General features: G+C 44.3%; 1 protein-coding gene across 9 annotated transcripts in view; it reads right to left on the bottom strand.

The window, feature by feature from the left end:
• DAGLA (diacylglycerol lipase alpha) overlaps positions 1-17,060 on the bottom strand; it is a 76,096-nt gene that overhangs the window by 45,435 nt on the left and 13,601 nt on the right. For 5 of the 9 annotated variants that reach the window (XR_005934111.1, XM_041129114.1, XM_030038404.2 and 2 more), the window contains one exon: positions 1,304-1,469. The exons of the other annotated variants lie outside the window; for them this stretch is intronic. The gene's annotated coding sequence lies outside the window, so the exon portion shown is untranslated. Of the gene's footprint in view, positions 1-1,303; positions 1,470-17,060 lie in introns of those variants that run through there. 9 annotated transcript variants of the gene reach the window in all.

Genomic DNA, 17,060 nt, shown 5'->3' with positions numbered 1-17,060 from the left:
CCAGTCACATGTGGTTACCCCATTGCTTACCTACTGTGCAGACCATCTCAAAACAGAGATGGCCCCACACCCATGGCCAGTGGACTAGACCTTCCTACCCTTTTCAGTCACCAAGTATTGAAAACCTACACAAATCTTTCACACTTTCTGGGAGATTCCATAGTTAACAGGCTGACACACTTCCAGTATGTTACTCACTTGGGTGAAGGAAACACTCTATTCCACAAACAAAGCAAATGTGAAATTGCAACACCATTTGGATTCACACTTCCTTAGCACATAATAATCAGAGCACTCAGTACATTGCAGCTCTACCTTCAAACTGCTCGCTCCTCTGGCCATCTGGGGACTTCTTCTAGCCTTGCCATGAATAACCCACCTGCCTGTCATGCACTGCCTGTATGAAGCACTTATATCAAGATATAAATGCTCAGTATATGTGGATACACTTTCCAGCACACTCATTCACTCTGCCTCTGGCCACCACAGCATGTCCTAGCCAAGCTCAGACCTCAGTTCCCATCATCCCTCCGCTTACAGCTGCATCCCGCCAACACACTTTCCACAACTCTTCCACCTCTCCAGATGCAAGCAGTTGTGCTCTGCCTGCTTTCTCCACCCTCGGCCAGTTTAAGAGGCAGGGTATCGGCAACAGCAGCAAACACCTCATGCGAATTCCTTATCCACAGCAACAGAGGGGGACAGAGGAGAGCACCCTGTCACTCACTGTCACACACAAGAGTACTTGCTGTGGGACCATCACTCCTAGCTGTATGCTTACCAGGCTCCTGGTGCACCACAGAAAGGGTCCCAGTTAATTTTCAAAGACTCTCTATTGAAAATCTAAACCATGAGGTCTGGGGCCTTGCCCCCAGTTTGGAAAGAAGGAAGATGATAGGAGGCCTGAGACTGTAAAGCCCACAAAAAAAAAAAAAAAAGTGAAGCTCCCAGTGTGAGGACTCTCTGGCTTCAGCCCAGGGTAGCAGATCCCAGGAGTTATTTAAGATGATGAAGATATGATCTAGCAGAGGAATTGGGAGAAAAGTGGAAGGTCAGAGTGCAAACAGCCCCGAGACCACTGACCCTAGTTTTACAACAGCAAGAATCCCTTGCACTGCCCCTAGAATTGCTGCAAAGAGTGAAAAATTCCCAGGATATTGAAACCTGAACCCCAGTACAAGAAGCCCCAAGCTCCCAGTGCTGAAATTAGGGGGAAGCACATGCAGGCACAAGCTTTGTGTGCAAGGAGTCCAGAGCCCTTGACCCTCAGACAGAGAAGGATCTATGGAAGCAGAAATCTTACATGGCATGTGGTCCAGCTGCTGCACATTCTTCTCTCCTGTAAGGGTATTTCAGGAAAAGTGCATATCCACAGAGACAGACATCACAAGCGAAGGAGGGAACAGCAAACTCTTCTTGCAGCCATTGAAAATCCCACTCGGCAAAGGGAAGGACGGCGTGGTGACTGCCTGCCGACAGAGCTGGGCATCATCTTCAGAGCAACGCCCTCCCGCCAAGACAGCAACCTCATTTATTCATCGGGGTAGCTGAGAGCCACCTAGCCAGGGGTCGTGACTCCCCCCTTCCACACCCCCAGCACCCTCTGGAAGGAAGTGACATCATCCCTATTCTGAGGAGATTGTATGTGAATTGTGGGAAGGAGGACTGGGAGCGAGAGCGGGCGATGCTGTCAGAGATGTACAGAGATGGGAGAGAAGGAAAGCCCTCCAGCAGCAAGCGCAGCAGCACAAACCTCCTCCCTCTCGCCACCGAGAAGCTGGCAGGACCGGGAGCGCTGCGGCAGCGGTTCAGGTTTGTCCTGGAGCCCCGGCTGTGAGCGGGAAGCCCTTCGGCTGCAGCGGATGGCATCAGGCAGCAACTGCCGGAGCAGGGCTGGGAAAGGCTCAGGGCCACCGGTCTCTCCTCTGGCATGTACTGAATGGCCAGGGGGTGGGGAATTGGACGGGACACAAAAGGGGCACAGAGAGGGGCCACCCTGGTCACAGAAAGGAGAGACTGTTCCAGAGGAGCAGCCTCTCCCAGGCCTTTTCAGCCACTAATTCCTTGTGACATGCTCTGGGGTATGACAGGATGTGGGGGAAGGGGAGAATTAGCTGTCTGTAGGGGAAGGCTTAGAGAAAAGAGCAAGGGAGAAAAATGCTACAGCGAGACAACATTCCAGCTAAACCTAGGAGATTTAGTCTAATCCAACATCCCATCACATCTGACATTAGCCTCAGAAGAAGGTATGCAAGCAAATACAAGCTGAACGCAGCCATAGCCAAAGGAAAAGGGCTGTGAGTAGATCTTGCACCGCAGGAGACCACCCACACCACGCCAACACCCCAGGAGAGAATCAGCTACTCCCCACCACCCAAGTCCACAAGCAGGATTTACTTTGAGCTCACAGCATCATGCAGACACCCAAGGCACACTTGCACCCACACAGCCCAACACACTAACCCCCTGCAAAGCCTCATCCCTAGATCCACGAGGGCTTGCAAACTCACTCAGCATCCCCACCTCGAACACCAAAAAAACCTCCTCACAGTCCAGTCCTCACTCAACCTCCCACAGTTCAGACCACTACTTGCTATTGCTGTCAAGCAGAAGATGGGAGGCCAACACCACACTAAAATCAGATCCACCAGTGCCAAGTTTCTTCTCACTGACAGACCACTGGCGATGTCTGCACAGAGGCATTAGCAGGAGGAAGTCCTGCTAGCCCAATACATTCATCACCTACCTTTCCCCTCAGCCCGAGATGGTGACTTGCTTGCAACTTCACACAACCCAGGTATGACATCCCATCTCATCTGTCAGCACCCCCTTTCAGCTGTTCTCCTCAAATTTGGCCTCAGCTCTAGAGTACTACAGTATAATTTGCCCAACAGAAACTCCCTCAAAATAGTAACTGTTCAAAGCCCAGCGACCAGACCTTCATCTTCACTGCTTAGGGCTACAGGAAGCCCAAAAGAAACATGATTTCTAGGTTTTAGCTCTGTGGATGGCTGGAGTCACTACAGGACAAAGCCCTTTGCTGTTCTGCAGAAATCCAGCAATATATACTGGCATGTTGATCCTCCCAGTGGCATGCTCCTGCAATACTGGATGAAATGCCACCACGTTCCCAGGGAATGTCCCTGCCCCAACCTGCTGTCCCACTGAGAAGTCATAGCCCAGGACTGCCAGCTTTCACAGATCATCTGCTACAGCTGCTTAGGAAAGTCCATCTGGAAAACTGAAACAAAACAAGCTTTGTGTCATGGCAGCTCAAACAGCAGCATTTCCTTGGGGGTTATTTTCTGCTCCTCTGCTTGCCTGTGCTACCACAGCAGAGGCACCTTCCCCCTGACAGCACAACCAGGTCGCCTTGCCCAGGTATTGAGAGACGCCTGTCCGGAGAGCGCAGCATGGGCGCTGCAGCCTGGCTTGAGAGCCCCAAGAGGAGAATGGGGGCACCTCCATGGTAAGCCCTGAGAGCCACTTGAGTAGCCCAGGCAGGCCCAGGACATTGAACAGGCCAGATTAACTCCATCCAGTTAGGTCCTCTAGAACCGCCTTCTGCCTCCTACCACACAAGATGGCAACTACAAGTACTCCTCCACAGCATTGCACAACCTTCCTCATCCCCTTCTGTCAACAGAACCATGTTCTGTCCCTTACCATTATACCCACATTTCCTCTTTCTGAAGTTACTTATTAGAGCTACTGAAGCTCTCTGTATTTCTTGCAGATGCCAAAGTGTTTTTATACTGAAGTGAACTAAAAAAGCAACAGCATTTTACAATAACAATGTTTGTCAAATTTGGGGTGACCAAAAATAACATTCAGCACGCTTAACCATATAGCTCCTGACCCTTAAACATCTGCTGGTTCATAAAATACAAACCCTTCCCCTGAAACAGCACTTCACTAGCAGATAGGGTTCTAGCCCCATCAAATCACCCCTACCTGAACACATATCCTTCCTCTCCTCCCAAGCATATCCCACACGGGACATGGGCTTTCTACCCCAGGTTGGGTCATCACCCCTGCAGCTTACAGAAACCTCCTGTTCCCATTAATCACACCTTTCTGTAAGCACTTACTGCACTTGACTGAAATCATCAATTAGAACTTGGATTAAACTTCACCAGTCCTTGTCCAGCTATTTTTAAGGGCCTTAAATGGAGCTCTTTCTGTTTCTGAGCTCAGTTCCTCACAATCTGGGAATTGTTCTTGCCTTGCAGGGAGAAGGGGGGATGTGGTTACAGCCATACAAAATGTCCTGAAGCTGCCTAGGAGGCATTTGCTTGCTCATGTCTGCACACATACAAACCCATCTCTCCTCCAGCACCTCTTGCAGGCCCCAGCGTGCAGCATGAACAAGACAGCAAGGTCTGTTGCTGTGTATCTCCCCTGTACAATTTACCCATAACAACCATTAGCAAGAAACAGCAGAAATAAGGGTAGGACAGATGAAAAAATATCTAAACCTTCAAAAGGTACCCTTCCAGGGTGGGAATATCTCAGAGCATCTTACAAGAGGGAGGAATACCTACTCAGCACACACAATATGGAACAGAGGCTCATAATATTAGCCTCTTATTAGCCTTAATTAGACAAATTAGCACCAAAGGAAGATGAACCCTTCCAAGACAGGGCTGCCTTTTATAAGCAGCAGAAGATACCTGTTGCGAGCGATGCCTGCAGGAATTGTTCCCTTCCCTGGGGGGAGATGGTACAGCAGCAGCCAGAAGGTTGTGAGGATAGTTCTAGCATAACTGACTATGAATAAGGGAACAGATCTGTACTTTAAAGAATATTGTATGTACTAATGTAACATCTAAGAGCCTTATTTACAACCAAGCCATAGACTGCTCAGCATGGGCAGGGAACACTGGCAAAAATCAACAGGGTCTTTAATTTTGGAATTTCAATTTGATATCTACTTTTAAGATTCTCCTTTACTGTCTCCCATTTTCCAAGGAGAAGGAAAAAAAATGAAAGACGATGCCAGAGCCGTGGGACTAAGCCATCAGGGTTTGAGAAAGGAAAAGTTCAAAGAGTCCCTTGTGGCTTGGCACATTTCAGATGCAGCTCCCCCAGGATAAGGCCACTGCACCACAATCATGTCACTACAATGTCATCATTACAGAACTAATATGATTAGGTTAGATCTGGAACTACAATACTGCCCACTGACACAAATACCCAAAATACATCTCTGAGTATAAACTGACCTTCAAAACCCAGGGGACAAGAACTTACCTGCACATCCCACCATCTTAAATTGTAAATGCTGGCATGAATACACCCTTAGAAGTACAATGGTGATGGTTACAGGAGTATATTGGTAGTAACAAGAACAGACTACTGGCCAGTTGGCCCAACACTGGCCCATCTCTATCTCAGCTTATTCCTCCCTAGTATTTTTTCACAAAGGCCCTTTGCCTCAGGCAGCATAAACACATCAAGGTGTTTTCTGAGTGCATGCGCTCCTTGCTTAAATCCATCCCCTCTGTCCCTTACTCCAAACACCTCTTGCCTTGGGTACAAATAGCTCTCATGAGTTCCACACTATCTTCAAACACAGACAACCTCTTCTACCTGTTACCTTCTTGAACCTCACAGCCTTACAATTTATACCCTTGAATTTCAAAAGCCTCTTAAGAGTTTTTCTTAAGTGGTCCCTATTCTCTCATGAGGAAAAAAAAAAAATCAGCTCTCAAAACCTTAGTACTAATACAGAAGATTTAGTATCACATTTGCTATTCACTCCAAACTGGTTATTTTCCTGTAGAATAATGCTGTATACAACACACCGCAGAGGGTTCAACGCTGACATATTGCCTGCTCTTGAGCAATAGTATTGATAATTCCATGTAGTCTAAGCCATTAACTGAGATGTCAAAATTCACAAGTATTTTTAAAAAGAGATGCTACCATTAAAATATTTAAGTCAGATTTTGGGCTCTGCACACAAAGGGTTCAAGCTTTCAAGCATTCTCCTGCAACTTCGAGGATTAGTACTTTTCCCCTAACAACAACATGAGAGAAAGTGAACATTTAAGAAAAAAACCAAATACCCTGCAAGTTGGCAACACCCATTTGCCTCCACTCAATGGAGCTGCATGCAAAAATGCAATATGCAAGAGGAAACCAGATAAAATTCTCACCTTTAGCCTGTGACAGTGGCTCATTTGCTTTTCAAGGGCTTCCTAGCCGTACCACTGCTGCCTTCAGGAATAAAGTTTTTCTTTGCAAAGTTGAATACATTTTCTGAATCATTATTTTTTATTATAGAGACACCAGAACAACCAATGTATCTGCTTGGCATGTACTTGTCCACAGTGGTGGTGTTTTCAGGAAAAAAGTATTATCTTGCAAATCTCATTGTTTTTCATGCAAGAGTATGGAAAGGTCCTAAGTAGAGTTAAATGATACCAAAACACTACTATTCACAGCACTGTTCACAGCTTTACAACCACCTGTAAAAAGCAGGATAAGGGATCCACTGAATTAAAGAGAAAACAAAGAAATTCTCTGCTTTGGAATATGCCTCCTCTAATCAACCAGTATCAGTTCAGAGCCTGTTCCCAGGGTCTGCAGACCTACAAATCAATGACACTGTAGATCACAACAGTTGTTTCCAGGAGGATATCCCCTGACACCCCCTGCCATCTCTGCACCACCCTCTGTTTCATGATATACAAGCTGAACACTGCTATCCTGGCAGCACTCTTGGCACCCCTCTCACAAGCAGAGTACACATTTCCAGCAAGTGCACTTAATAGGTGGATTTGCCAAGGGTGCCACCTGCCTGAGTTGCAATTAGTAAGATATGCATGTAAATAGGAAAAAACCAAGCTAGCAAGATCTGAAGTCTCCTCTCCCCTTCATTTCCAGCTGGGATAGCCCACAGGCCAGGATTTGTCCATGGGCAAAAAGGAGGAGGTTTGTAGGTATAAGCACAGTCCTCCTCTAAAAAGCACTTTAATTTTAGTACATACAGCGATCACCATGACACATTTCAACTGCCCAAATTAAAGGAAGGATAATGTTCTGAGACAGATGAAAAGAGCCTCACCCTACAGCTCCAAGATTACTAGTACTTTTCTCCTTGACCTCAGTAGGAGCACAATTTAACTCCAAGCTTCATACTTGTCAGACTAAAGAAAATTAAAAGTCTTCATGAATAACTAACTGGTCAAGAAACAACAGACACCAACAGATAAGCTTACCTTAAAATGAGCCACTTTACTGAAAACCTAGGAATGGAGGAGCACAATCCAAGTCTGCTGACACTAATTTAGTTAAAAACAACATCCAATCGTTGTATCAATGCCGACATATCTGCAACCACCTACATTTTGTGCTAGCAAAGCCCACAATCTGAGCTTTCTGACGATTCCAAGCTCGAGCAAAAATAATGTCCGAGTTGCTAGGGGGAAAAAATGTATTAAAAAGTGAAACTAATTTTGTATTTTAAATAGAACTTACTGTTCTACAGGGTAATAAAATCTGCTAATGTTTAATAGTCAGCAACCAGTGACAAGAAAAGTTCGGCTTGAATGGGGCAAGGAAAGGATGTGGAAAGAACATTCAGATGAGTCGACTTAAGTCTGTAGATACAGCAAGCACCTCACTTTCAAAATGCTGAGCAGCTGGGCACCCCAAATCTGACTGGCATCAGCAGACAATGCAAACAACCCTGGTCAACCCACGCTCACGTACATGGTACAACAGTTAATTTTCCCTGGACGCAATTATTGGGGATCAAAGTTCTTTGTTTTTGTTGTAATATCCCATGGCTATATTCAAAATTTGTTAATTCATGGTTGTAAACCACACAACCATTAATTTGTCTCTAGTAAAAATAACAAGGGCTGGACTAAGTCAGCCAGGGCAGAACAAAGTGGTAAATGGTACTTACGAAAGGAGTATTTCAGATGTAGCTGACTGATGCCAATCTGACAGCCTCATTTCTTTAGGCAACCTATTTTTCACTACAATACTGGAAAATTCAAATCTGTCAGTTTTACTCCACCCTGGAATGCTTATCAGATCAGCCACCTTAAAAAAAAAAAAAAAACGGAAAAAAATCAGGAGGAGCATATTTCAAGGTGAAAAATATATTCAGCTATGCATGCCTGATACAGCTAATCTTGAAGTGGCCTGCCTTTAGGAAGAGAGGACAACCTCAGCCACACCAAAAAGTAATTGCCTCTCTACGATATCACAGGCAGGCTCCCCGGCTTCCTAGTTTACACTAGTGGGCAAACAGTTTTCCCAATAACTTGACTCATTGCTTCAGGAATTCCCTAGAGGATGAGTCACATACAGGGAAAGCCACCAGTCATTCTACGGAGCTAAACGGACCACCGCTGCCAATACGAGAAGAGTGAAAGAAGTGGGAGAACAGAAGATCAGTGCCAAACTCAGGAAAACTGTGCGGTCAACAACGCTCCTTGGCAGTCCTTCCCTGCTCCCCTCCCCAAAAAGCGTGCCAGCAAGCAGAAGCACACCCGTTCAAGCAGCACAGAGGCAGCACCAGGCTCCTGAGTGAAGGAATCACTGTGAAGCTGTTTCCTCCACATGCAACTGCCAGGACAGAAGGAGGAAATGCTAGCTCTGCTCACATCCAAGGACCGGTTGATACAGGAAGGGAAGGTGTCTCTGGAAAGGAAAGACGCTAAGGAATTAAAAACAGTGCCTCTTCTCCCTCCCTCCTAGCACTAAAGAGGATATAATCAGGAGTTACAGGGGCACATGCAAAATTTCAGGGCCTCTAGCTTGTCGCTCCACATTGTAACCCTCTGTTCACCAGGGTTCACAGATGACACTTTGTGTGCATCACAACCCACTACAACTTATCCTGTGATTCCTCCTTTTCTCACATCCCATTACTAAGTGGTTAGGCAGGTATATACGCAGTTGCAAGTGAAAAATGCTGAGAATCACTGCTATGTGGCAAGCTCTTTGATAGACTAAACCCTAATGCCCCTTTTCTTAATACAATTTGTAATCATTAAATGTGGATGCTAACTATGTGAAACTGCCAGGCTCAACTACATTGGAAATTGGCTTCACACAGTCTAAACCTTACTTGGATACAATCTGTTCCCATTTTACTGGTGCTGCCTGTTTATTTCAGCAATTTCTCTCAATCATGTCCCTGATCACGGGACCCCGGGCTGACAGCTCTGTTTCTAGTCAAACATCTGGCCCCTACATTGCTTCTCTGGTTTCTTTTACATTTGCACTAAAATGCATCTGCTGATCTTGTTGGACAGCTTGTGCCTCCACTTGGGTTCAGATTGCCACTTTTACTTCATATTCTTTACTTTCGGCAAGGACATGCCTGTATCTTACATTCCTAGAAATCAGACTGAAAAGAATGGGTCATTGAGGTCACACACCCCAAAGGCCATGCATATTCTGTCACGTCCTTAAAACACCCAGGAGGAGATCTGAAATTAAGAGCTCTCTCTAGGTTACTGTAAATGACTCAAACTCTCACTGTTTTTCCATGTCATTCATCACTAAGGATTGCTTCTTACAACTTGCAACAAATTGCCCTTTACTAACTGTTCTCCCATGACATCTCTACTCCCACAAACAGCCCCACAAATGCAGTTAACCCATTTCACAACTATCTTTTAACAGGTCACTCCAAAACCACGAAGTCCTAGAAGTCCACCTCTCCCACCAGTCCCCCATGATACCCAATCCATTTTCTTCCCATGTTCAAATGAAACTCCCAGTAGACAGACACCAACACAGTATTCCAGGGGCCCACCTCATTCTGCAGCAGTATTTCAAAGAGGGAATATTCTCAAGTGCTGTGATTTCCCTGAAAATACCGTGTCTGTATTTCATTGCAAATGCACATCTGCCTTCTCCCATTACTCCCCAAACCTTACCAGGTTCCCACCTTCCAATAGCTTATTCCTCCTGAGAGCATCAGCCTTGCACCTTATTAAGCAGAATCTCTTCTATTTCTTGCCCACAACTCTGGATTTCTTAGAGCCTTCATTGAAAATTAATCTAACATCAGGATACACTGCAAGCAGAAGTATCAGTTATTCTTACAAACAAAAGAGAACCTAAAGCAGTATTTATGGCATCCTATTTAGAAACGTAACTCTATATTGCCATCATTCCCCCCTCCTCAGTGTAACTCTAACTTCACAGAAGTAACCTCAGAAAAAAACCCTGAAACCATTTTTTGCCAACAAGATCTTGTGAAGTCTAATAATCTCCTAACATCCAGAGGACTGCTGCTTTCCAGAGGAGGGCTTCTCTTTGCACAAATCCAGGCCACGTACCCATATCATGGAGTATATCCACCTTTGCTTGAATGTTTACCCTGGGGCATTAATGAAGCAAAGATCAAACACCAAAGTAATGAGCTCTATCTGGTGAAGGCTGTGTGTGTTGCTTAGGTCTCATGAATGCATGTGCAGGCAAAGGTAGGCATTTTTACCAACACAAGTGTCAGCACAGCAGTGACTACCTTTAACGTACACCCCACATAGCATAAATACCACATTATATTTGCTAAAATCCTATAGCAGAGAATTGTGAATTTCAGCCTGGAAATTTCCTTGACTTGGATAATATCACTTACATATATACCATGCAAGAAGCCTTACAGCATGTGACAACAGAGCATTGCCACCGTCTGTCACAAACACAGATATTAACCATCTGTATCTGTACAATGACCCTCCACTGTTCTCAATCCATCACTTTGGGTACTCAAAAGGAAGCTTTTCAGATTTCAACAGAAACAGGCTTTCAAGGTAAACAACAGTAGAACAGCTTTGTATTGACTAACATGATTTTCTCATCCTAGACAAGCCCAAATTAGTACAAATTAGATTCTTAAAAAGATTTTTTCTATCTCTCCTAAGCACAAAGTGAACATTTAAAGCCTAACTCCGAATTTTCAGATGCTGGCTTCTGCTGCTGCAACTTCAGAAGAAACGTGGTTCTGCCCCTCCCATCGCGTGGCTTCCACCTCAATGCACGAGAACAGCCCTTGAAATAAAACAAAGGATCAGGCTAAGTATTCCCAGAAGAAAAATCTTCCCTTATTCCTGCCTGGAGAACATAGTCTTCTAAAGAAAGCTGCCAGCTCTGACCCGGCTCATGTAAAGCTTGCTAATTACAGTGAAAATCTGAAGAAAGCAAGAGCAGGAGGGAGGGAGAGCTAGACTCTAGCTCTCTGGCTCACACAAATGACAGCTTGAGCAAACTTTTCCTGCCTCAGTGGTTGTTGCTATAAATAACACCCTTCAGGGCTCAGTGCTGCAGGAGCCCAAATCCCAGTCACCTCACAGAGACCCTCTTAAGTCTGCACTGCTCTGTACACACATAAGCTTTAAGAGCAGCCTCCTTCCACAGTTCTGCACACACCAACATGCTTCTCTTACACACAGCTCCTCTCATACATAGTCCCAGACCTGCTAGTAACAGCACCTTCCTATGTTCAGAGCAGTCCTGTTCTCACAAACACACCTATGCACACCACTTTCTGAAAGCCTCCCTTGTCTCTTCACTCAATCCTTTAGATTTTATGCATCTTTTCTCTCCTCTGGCAACCCACTCCCCCATTATTCTGTCATTCTCTTACTCCTTTTTCAGTCTCCACATATTCTGTGGCTTCCCTTGATTACATTGCTTTGCAGCCTTCCATCTATTTCTCCACATTTTTGTTGCTAAGATGCCCTGGAGTATCTTGAGACTAGCAGAGCTCCTTCTTCCAGCTGCTGACAGCTGTTCTCTAGCCCAAAAGGCTTGTCCATTAGGAACCCAGAGGAGATCACTGAGGAAGAGTGCAGCGTGCCTGCAAGAAGTAAAATCACCATCTGTTCCACACATGCAGCTCCAACTCCCTCCCGGATTAGGAAATTAAGTCCCAAATTCAGACCCAGCGGAAATCAGATCTAGGCAGTTCCTCTGTGACTTACCAGTTTGCTTTTCCTCTTGCCACCTTGTCCAGCTGGTCTTTCAAATAAAGATGCTGTAACCACACATGTGCAGCACTGCTATGAGGGGCACAAGAAAGCAAACAACAGTTCAGGTCCCACACCTCTACAGACCACTGATCACTGGGACAAGCAGACCAAATGCTTCCTCCTTTTCCTAGAGATTCTTTCCCATCCAGTGCTTCCCTAATGACACAGCAAGATAAACTGAAATCCTGGGCTGAATCCTGCAAAGCTGAAGTAGCTAGACTCTTCCTGAATCTCAGATTTGGGTGCATGTGATAGAAGGCAGAAATCCTATTTTCATTTTGCTTATGTAAACAAGGATGAATCAAGCCCAGGTTTCTCTGATCTTGTGTCATATTTAAGCCTTATATACATCCCTCCATAACCCAGGGCTAAAAAGCCCTTCTCTTCAGACAGAGCCTCCATTAGCTACACTTCTAAACACCAGCACACACATCCCTCCTCCGCAACACCCACACACAGCACCTTCTGCACACACATACAGCATATAATCTGCACGCATAGCTCATCTACAAAACCTCCAGACCCTTGGTGGCTGTGCCTTGCCTGGCAGTTACACAGCACACATAACATCAAACCACTTCTCACTAGCAGGTATCCCTTCCTGCTGCTCCCCAGGGAGAGCCAGTAGACAAGTATTCAGTTTCTACCTTAGTAATTATTTAATTAGACAACTCAATTTTAGATGATCTCCTACTTAAGTTCTATAGTCCTCTAGTTCTCCAGCTACAAGTCCTGCAAATACTCTTACCCTGTCTTACACATATTTACTTTTTTTTCATTTCTGTCACAGAACTTAGACTTCTGCCTATTTTTCCTCTGTAGGTTCATCACTATAGACCCTGGAGTTGGAACAGCTAATTACCATCTCATCCTCTGCTCCCCAAATGTCTGACAAACTCAGTCCTACAGGCAACAGAGCCACACATGCCTGTCTTCAGCCAAGGTACCATGCATCTCCTTCTCACAGCATGCCCGAGTTTTCACACACATTTCCTAAATTAGCACTCCCCCATTTCCTTCAGGTGTCCCCTTGATATACTGACCACCTATACCTTTCTACTCTACCTTACAGCTCTTCCAAAATCCCAGTCACAGGACACTTTCTAGCTGACTTTCCTTGGGCCTTTAACAGGAACATCACATAACAAGCTATGTACTGCTCATTTCATTACTCTGGCTCCAGAAGAAGGTTACATGAAGGGGCTATATTAAGCAGACAGTGGGGATCACTCTATACTCCTTCATACAAATGCATGCATGGCATAGCTTGTAGCTCATTGTGTAAGATCACAATGTAAGCAAAGTGTTTCTAGCCTGTCCCAAGGGTTGCCTTAATATTTTCATGAAGACACTTATTTTTCTCCCTGTTGCCACCATCCTCCTTGTTTCCATATACTCCTCGCTCTCTTGTTAGCAGCTGCTGGAAAAGTCACTAAGCACATGTTGGTAGGAGCTAGAAAAACCTGTCACTACAAGGATAGAATCGCCACCCGCTTGGCCATCCAGCCCTGTACCTAGAATGGGTTTAGCAAAGATGGACAGAAGCGAGGTAAAAGGAGATGAGGCAGAAGCAGACATCCCACGTGACAAGAGGAGAGCTGCAGCAGTAGAAATACCCTGAAAAACCATTCCTTGGCTTCAAGCAGCTGTACAGACATGAACTGAAAAGCACAGATTGCAACTGTCTGTTTCTATGGCTAACAACTGGTTATACCGAAAGAAAATCAGGAATTCTTGCCCAAGCTAATGGATTGCAGGAAACATGAACTGGCCACACACAGTAGTCCACCAACTCCAGTGCTGCAGACTGCCAGGACTATGGTAGGAGGTACGAAAAAGCAGCAGAAGACTATTCAGAATATAAATCAAAACCATGGTTACTAAAATACAGATAGCAGAATCATGAAAATAACATGAAAGGGAGAAGAGATCACAAAAGACGGATTGGGAAGGGAGCTAAGTATCTTCTCCCTACCAAAGGACAAAATTCAGGTACAAGCTCTGTCTAAATGACATCAGTTTGGTGCCAGTGAACTGCAAAAAAGAAAGAAACAAGACTGGCCATCTTACCTGTGAGCAAGTAACACATGAAGAGATCTGCCAGACAAAACAGCCCAGCCACACAGCTCACCTGGCACCCAGTTACAGACCCTCCAGAAAAAAAAAGCATCCTATTTTCAAAGGTGACTCTGTTGGGCTACTCTCTTTTCAAAAGAGGGTGGACTGGCATAATGTGCTCCTCCTAAAACTATCACTGAAGTCCATACCTGTCTGAATTTAACAAGAAAAATGTCATCTTTCCTGAAGAAAATCAGTATGGTAATCCTCAGACCTGTACATAGGCTTGTTCTCTGCTCCCAGGTACAAATACAAGAGCTGTGAGTATGAATGCTCTGGGACCTGGCTGCTGTACATCCTGGACAAAAGCCAGACAGTCCCAGTTCACATGTCTCTCTCTATTGAACTAACTTTTATTGGAAAATTAAGACATGAATAACTTTGCAGTTTTTGTAAAACAAAGGAAAACGTTTTCACTTTTCCATCAATGAGAAAGATAAAGAACAGAAGTTGACCCCAAATCTTGTCCACAGAACTTACTAACAGAGGCAGGCTCATACTCAGAAAATGGAAAGTATCACTATTCCAACAGCTGTTTGGAAAAGGATGCATTTTTAAATTGATTTCTCTAAGAGAAGCCACCTTTCGTCTAGTCTAGCAGATAAGAATTTCAAAGGCTAAATGAGTCTTCACACTTGAATTTACAATCCAAACAGGATTATAAGAAAAAAAAAAAAGCAGCTGTTTATTCAGATATACTTCAGGACAAGTGATTGGCTCTGAGCTGACACAGTTTTAGGCGATTAGAAGAGAAAGTACTTTTTCCTCTTATGCTGTAGGCAATGCATCATTATCCCTGCAATTAAATTTAGTGCCTTTGTGGCAATGCCTTCTGCAGGATTTATCTAGGTGTGGACTTTTTTCCCTTTCCTTTAATTATATTACAATTAACCATGAAGTGTCCATTTATTTCAAGCTTTTCAATTGGGCTTCAGAAGTAAATGCCTGAAACAGTCCTTGGTAAGAATGTTCTAATAATCTTGGAAGAGATCAAAAGCACAAGATCTGGGATTTGGTAACTAATTCACTTCTTGTTGCAAGCAAACTTTCAAAGCTTGCAAAAAAAAAAAAAATCTTTTTTTTTTCCCATCTTTTTCAGTTATAGTACTTGATTCAGATCCTCATCCTTGATTAGAGCTCAAAGGCCTCAGAGCAATATCATATTGCAATTAACCCAGCCGATTAAGGCATAATCAAGGCATAAGGCATAAGCCTAGCCTAGGTCTGAGCTCTTCTGCATCATAATCCTTTGCTACTTTTCTTCCTTAATTTCTTCACTCAGTCACTTAAATTCTGAAGACAAGCACAAACATTCAAGCTGAGATTTCCTACAGTTCTTTTCTGGGCAATGTGGGAAAATGTTCCCAGCCCTTTTGAAAAGGAATAATAGGACTTATACCTGCATTCTTGCAGAAATGTTTTGTTCGACTTAAACTCTGCATGGACCTCACAGACCACCAAGCATAGCCCACAGGACTAGCAAACTATGTTCTCTTCGAATCACAGTCTGAGATCATCTGTGTGTACAACAGTATGCAAGGACAAAAGCTACAGTAGAGTCTTGTCAGATGGCTCCAATTCTTCTCCAGAATATGGCTGTAATCACAATCTCTTTGAGAAGAGGATCTCCCAAGTACTTAATAACAGATCACATGACAATTGCATTTAGATGCCAGGTAGCTTCTCAGATACCTCCACGGCATTCTTGCTGGCAGTCTTTCCCACACTCCACAGGCAAGACACTTTCTTCAGTGAAAAAAATCTATGCCTCTAACATCCGACATTCAAATTCTGGTGGCCTCAAGAATCCATGCTTGGTCAAACAGCCACCTACCTCCAGCCTCTCCCCTATGCAGTTGTCCATCAGTCAGTTCCATTTGCTGCATTCCTTCCTTGAAACTTGTAGCATTGGGGGAACATGTCAAGAGGTGCATACAAAAGGGTGCCTGATGAAAATATTGCAGTATTTTCACTGTGTGGGGAATTCATTATCAGAACCAGTTAGTGATTAGGTTACTGTTGGAAGCAAGATAATGAAGAACTCTTATTTATACATATTAGCATTGCTATTATTCACATGAACAACTAATCCTTTTGTGTATCTTAGGATGCACAGCATCCAATACATCATGTGGCAGAAAGCTGCACAGATAATTTATGATTTTGTTTTCATTGCAAAGAAAAACAGCAGAGCAGACAGACCCAGAGAATGTAATCTGCTACAGCATCCAGTTTTGAGCAATGACTTGCCCAACACATGATGAATTCAAGCATTCTTTAAACTAGAAAAAATGAACATCCACAGGCTTCTTCCTTCCTCCACTGTACTCCTCAATCACAGCTAGGATCAGAGTGTCCAGGACAAGAGCGTGCACTAGCATACAGTATCCTACTTCAATTGAATGAATGATACCAATAGGCCAAAATGATAACTCTGGAGTAAGGAAATAAGAATACTGGCAGAATGACACTGTGAATAATTCACCATCAGTTCAATGATCTCTCCTGGCACCTCTGAAACTTTAAAGGTGTTCCAGCTGCCAGGCTAAAGTTAATCCGGAAAAGGAAAAAAGTATACAAAAGACACAAGAATGACCCCACTCCCTTTTCCACAAGTAGGTTTTAAATTGCAATACCAGCAGCCTACACATGCCTTCTTCCCTCTCTCCCTGTGCATTACCCAAATAAGCCAGGGAGGACACAAACACAGCAAAATTAAAAAATTATGCATTTCCACCAGTGATAGACTGTACATGAAAGAAGCAGGGGAAGGGCAGAGAGACAATCTGGTGTCTGAAATGTGTTAGGTTATGGGATAAAAAGCTCACCTACACACATAGGAGCACAGAGGCAAAATGGCAAGTGGCAGAACTCAAATAACACCCTCACCCAGCTCCTCCCAGGCCCATCACAGGAGCCATTACCCCACCAAAG

This window comes from Aquila chrysaetos, chromosome 16 (assembly GCF_900496995.4).
Source record: "Aquila chrysaetos chrysaetos chromosome 16, bAquChr1.4, whole genome shotgun sequence".
Taxonomy (NCBI): Eukaryota; Metazoa; Chordata; class Aves; order Accipitriformes; family Accipitridae; genus Aquila; species Aquila chrysaetos.
The sequence above is the reverse complement of the archived record's forward strand: the minus strand, read 5'-3'. Positions and strand labels throughout refer to the sequence as shown.